Source organism: Mycteria americana, chromosome 21, assembly GCF_035582795.1.
Source record: "Mycteria americana isolate JAX WOST 10 ecotype Jacksonville Zoo and Gardens chromosome 21, USCA_MyAme_1.0, whole genome shotgun sequence".
In the NCBI taxonomy this organism is placed as follows: Eukaryota; Metazoa; Chordata; class Aves; order Ciconiiformes; family Ciconiidae; genus Mycteria; species Mycteria americana.
The window spans coordinates 8,432,882-8,438,593 of NC_134385.1; the positions used below are offsets into that span (position 1 = coordinate 8,432,882).

Consider the following 5,712-nt stretch of genomic DNA (forward strand, 5'->3'; position numbering starts at 1 on the left):
AGCACTGCACTGTCTAAAATTGCCTCTCCATTTAAATACTCTTTCCTGTGATGAAGTTGTCTTTCCTTCTTTTTGATGAACAAAAAAGAATCTCTCCAATCTCTCCATGATATCAAGACATTATTACACATCTCCTCACCTCCTGGACTTTCCCAGGAACCACTGAATGTGTGAACAAAGGAACTGACCAAAAGGTCCCTCCCCTATGCAACCTTCAGTACTGTTGGAGGTGTATAAATGAGGGACATGGTCAGCCCAGATCACATCTAGGGTGAAAGGAGAGAGGCAGTTGCAGAGGACAGTCCTGGTCTCTGGTGGTCCTGCAGTTAGGAGGTGACTCTGGTGACTGTGTTGCTTGCTGTGGTTGTATCATCACTGTCAAATATCTTCACTCCAGGGTCACTCTATGCCTCTGTTTCTTATCATCCTCACTGCATGGGTCTAAGTTTGCCCCATCCTCCCTCAACTGCCAAACCTGCACGCCACTCTGGGGATGGTAATGTGGATAAACCACAGGGACAGTAGTGTGGATAAACTCCTGGGGACAGTAGTGTGGATAAACCAAGGACAGGTTTGGCCTCCTTTACTCCGTGCTGTTCCCAACTGCTCTTGTAGGAAGCCTTGCCTGCAGGCACCCAACAGAACCCTGCAGTTTGCCCCAAGCTATGCACTGTACGTCACACGTGCTGTGTTGTGAAAAAACTCACCCTGGTAGGCTGTGACATCACCTTCAATTTATTTCAAGCACTTTGAACTGAAAAAATACCCACAGCCTATGGCCAAGGGCACCAGGTGAAGCTCAAGAAGAGGTGAGCCAACGACAGTGCTGATGCAGCCAACTCACCTGAGAGGATTTCAATCTTGAGAAGTGTGGGTGAAAAACCTACCATGTCCTGGCTGGTGGGGGGCCAGAGAGATGATGCGGTCTGATGCTTTCAGCACTGTAAACATAACTACAGGCTCCACAGCTAATGGCCTGCAATTACCCAGGCTGTAAATTGCACATACTGAAGACAATAATACTATCTAGAGGTGATAACATCATCAGGTTCTACTCAGTACTCCTCATGCTCCGGAGATCATGTAAACCCTGCCTAGGCAACATGTCCCACTAGGAGATTGCTCTCAGCTGAACATGCTGGATGGCCTCTTCCACCTCCTGGGCTCCCAGTGTTTCAGGATGTGTATGTCTATGCATTTGTGTTCTGTTTTCCTTAATAAGCAACTATATGTATGACCTTGTACTTGACTTATTTTAATGACTGCTTGAGATTTAATGTTATTTTTCTTCAGTGTGTGTAGTTTAAGCAAACAAACTTTTTTTTTCTTTTTTTTTTCCAACAGGAAAATAATTTACCTCTATTCAGGATTTTTTCTTGAGTAAAAGGTAACGGAATTGAAAAATCATTGGGAAGACATTAATTTTATCTAGATGGTAACTAAAATTCATTACATCCTAATATACTAATTCTAACTGGAGTCCCATTACTAATTTTTTTTTATTATATTAACGGTAGTGATCACCAGCTCACACAAATTAAGTAACAGAGTCTCTAAAACAGGCATTGCAGTAAAGTACATTCAAACAAACTTTTAAAAGTAGATTCAGACTCCTTGATTCCTAAACACGTATGTAAGCATGTAACTTTGTGTTCTCAGTAGTCCATTGAATTTAATGGTTATTTATAGTATATGAAGTCATATCATTAAGCAGACGCATAAGTCACTGCAATAGAGGGGCTATAGATTTTAAGAAACTTTTATGACCGTTCTATCTGACCTTGCACACATCCCCAAGCAGAACACTGCCTGCCAGTTTCGTTCATGGAGCCCGAGAGCTTCCAACCAGCTGAAGTGGATCACAGTTCTGTTTAGATACTACACTGTTTTGGTTTTTTTTTTTTTTTTTTAGTTTTGCATATTTACAATTCCATACGTTAGACTGTGTAGTGGCACCTTACTGCTTGTAAGGGAAGGATTATTTTGATTAATTATTAGGCATAAGTCTATAGCCCCTGGTGATAATTTAGCACATGGGGAATATATTTTAATGTCAGCACAGTGAACACCCAGCATAAAGCTCTAAGTAGGGAACAAAAATTCTGTCAGGCCCATGTGCTCTCATATTCTGTTTTAATCAGAAACCAATGAATAATATTGACTAGCTGCCTTGCATGAGTATTAACACATCTCTGATAGATGCTGCCTTGCCAATTAGAATGCATAAGAGCTGCTCAATGTGCTATACGTATTTCTTGGTGAAAGACTCACAATCAAAAGACTTCTTCTGTATGCACAAGTGCATGATTTTATTAAACTTAAGAATATATGCTACTTAAGGTTTTGAGGACCCCAGTAGAAATCCTACAAGATGTGTCTGTCATGGGGTTTAGAAACCTGACCTGGAGTTACTTTTGAAAAGTAACTTTTAGTCATGATAGCCTTATTTGTGGGGCAGGAAACAGCCAATGCACTCTTTCTGAGTACATGATAAATACCTGAATTGGAGCATTTTTGTAAAAAATTGGTTATTTCCCTTTGGTGATCACATCACATCACAGGAAAACATCATTTATTTATAAAAATTAATTCAGTAACTCAGTATCTGTTGAGGCATTGTTTGGTTTCAGTAAGACCTTCTCCCACTGTCAGGCTGTCCTGTTTACTGGTATGTTGAAGATTAATAATTCATTTGAACTCTAGACTAGTTCATTTGACTGAAAATACCATGTTTCACATCAGATTTTTTTTTCCCACATTGATTGACAGCTGTTGGAAGCAATAGGACTACTAATAGGCTTGTTCATATACAGGTGGGTGGGTGATGTGCATTTCATTTTATTTCACATTGCTGGAATTGTTCAAACACTGAACAATGGCTGATACTTGCAATATATGGGAAAGGCTCGATATCACTGAACTCAATTCAGTAACTGAAATCAAGACTGGACTTGGCTTTAGTTTTTAATACAGTCATTGTCTTTAATATTGCTAATCAGTCTGTCTGGTGTTTTTGGTTTAGATTTTCTCCTGCGTGGGATGTGTGATCAGCCCAGTGTTCAGGTAAAGAGATTTCTTAGACTCTAAAAGTGACAGCTCTGAAGTGAGCTATTACTGAGTCAGAGAGGTAGAGGGATGGTAAAGGTATGGGGAAAAAAATCCAGAGAAGATAAAGGAAATTTCTCGAAGAGAAACTAGCGATCCCTGTTCACTAAAGAGAATTTGGAGGATGTTTACAAGTGGAACCTTTATTTCTGGCCAAAGTGAACAACAACAAATCTTCACTATCAGACAATGCTCAGCTAAAGAGTTCGATGCAACTCAAGATCCAAAGTGCAACAGTATCAGCGGGGGTGTTCAGCCTCTACTTAAAACTCCCTTTGCACCTGCCAACTGCAAGGCAGCTGCTCTGATACCGGCTTCCAAAGAGATCTGGGGAACTGCTTATCCATAAGCCTGATGTCTGTACATAGCCAGTTTGCAGAAATTACAATAAACAACAGTATTACTGTACACATAGTAAATACAGTGTTTTGGGGAACTGTCAAAATGGTTTTTGTAAAGGTAGGTTATGCCTCACAAATCTGTTGAAGTAATTAAGAAAAGCTGATGAGTATATGGATTAGAGAAGTCCAACTGATATAATCACCTGGACTCTCAGGAGACTTTAAGTGATATGGAAAGTACATGAATGGTGGGGTGATGACATCTGCTGATGAAACAAGACAAGGACTGACTGTGCAGAGTTGCAAAGAACCTTAGTTAAAAAGTGGGAGAAGGAATACAATACAGATAGATGCAGGAAGTGACCAAGTAGGAAAAAATGCTGATGTTACCAGTCATGGCTTCGGAATTATATTAATTGGGACTGTTCTGTGGAAATCTCAGTTTGGTGCTATATAATGATTAAAAAAGCAAAGTAGATCTCAGGAATTATTAGGAAAGAAATTGAGAAGAGAACAGAAAATACCATCATGCTGCAGTGTAAATCTATGGTGTATCCACACCTTCAACACTGTGGTTCTGGTCCCTCTGTCTCAAAAAACGTATCAGAGTTGGGAAAGCATCAGAAAAAAGGCAACAGGGTTGAGCTGAACGTATGGGCCATTGTCGGAGACAGGTGACTGGATTTGAGGGACTTTGGTCACTATGGCCATTCTTATGTTCAAAAATTCTTTTAAGTGGAACCTTTGCTCAGTGTCACAAAAATAGTCATTAGGAAGAGAGGTTAGCCTTCCTGGAAAAAAAAATCAAGAAAGGAATAGTCTAGTGTGAAATATGAGACTCTTCTAGGTCCCCTTATTGGAAAAACACACCTCAAAAGAAAAAGCATCTCTAAAAATAAGTTTGACTCACAGAAGGTGGATGTTTATAAAAAAATCAAACACGCAAAACCAGTGTTGTTTCTTATGTCAGGATTCAGGAGCTCAGGAGAGGCTATTTGACACCAAAGTGTTAGTGTTTCACATAGAATATATGATGCTCTTGCTCCACAGATTCCTAACCGAGTGACTCTCAGTTCTGTGTCAGATGGCATGAAACCCTACCAGTTATGACTGATAGAGGCATTTCTCCTTGATGGTTGGGAGGAGGCTGGTCTGGTGATTTATCTTCTTGGAGAAGTTTGGCGTCTCTCTTCTTTGCCCTCACAGCATGCTTCAAAGCCGTTCATGACCCATATTCAGGATCTCTTTCAAGAAACCTTGGGCTGGCATAATGTAAGTTACATTCTGGTACTCATGGGTGGATCTGAGTGAAAGGTCTCAAGGAAATCTGTCTTAGGATGTTTTCTTCAGGTTTGTAAAGATTTCACGTTACACTAAGTGAATCTAAAGAAAAGTATGGAAAGCCTGTAGATTGTATACTGTGATACCTCAACTTCCACAACACTTGTATCACCATTCCAGACTAAAACATTTGCTTTCTTTTTCCAGATCCCCTTAACCAGTCTATTCATCCTCTTTTGAGGGAATCACCACTCCACAAGTCATTACAATCATTCACCATATGCATGATCAGGAACAACTCAGTACTTGGAACATGCTATGAGCTTCAGCGCCAATGCATTGAATTCTGGTACCCAACACCTGACTTCAGCATTTGAAGACTGAATGTTGAAGAGAAAACCTGAATGGTCTGGAGGAATAAATGAAAACAGAGCTCTGCACTTTTCAAAAAGAGGTCTTGATTTACAAATCTGGCAGAAATTATGTTTACAGAAGGAATCCAGACAGTATTGTTTTGTATCTTGGGTACTCTACTAATAAAGTGTCCTTTATAAATATCAAAAACGTGACATTCGGCTATTAGAGAGGAAGGGAAAATACTCTTGAGGATAGCTTTGTCCCAAGCACAGGGGCATCAATTACATGCCCAGATGTTTCTTTTTCGGCCTCTCACTCCTCAGTGTTGATTTATGCAGCTTTGCAGAAGATTAGTTCAGAAAGGAGGTGTGAATAAAAGATAATAAAGAATGATTTAGTCATCTGCAAGATGAAAATGAAAAACACCTAAATTCCCACCACTTATAGTACTGCTTGAATTGTGATACACCAGAATAATGTCTGGACAATTATGTTAACCTTTTGCTTTAACAATGATGTCATTGATGTGATGTGATGGAAAATCTAGCTTAGGAGAGTACCTCTTCTACTGTGTAAGCTGAAGTTTTCAACAAGTTAATATTTCTTCAGTGATGGACTCTAATATGAA

The 5,712-nt window shown here is 39.7% G+C and overlaps 1 long non-coding RNA gene across 1 annotated transcript; it reads left to right on the plus strand.

Annotated features, from left to right (window-relative positions):
* The first annotated feature begins 2,759 nt into the window (after nucleotides 1–2,759).
* LOC142419426 (uncharacterized) lies at nucleotides 2,760–4,591 on the plus strand. The gene is made up of 3 exons (XR_012778551.1): nucleotides 2,760–2,813; nucleotides 3,023–3,063; nucleotides 4,497–4,591. It is a non-coding gene; the product is annotated as an uncharacterized LOC142419426 (long non-coding RNA).
* Nucleotides 4,592–5,712: the final 1,121 nt, after the last annotated feature.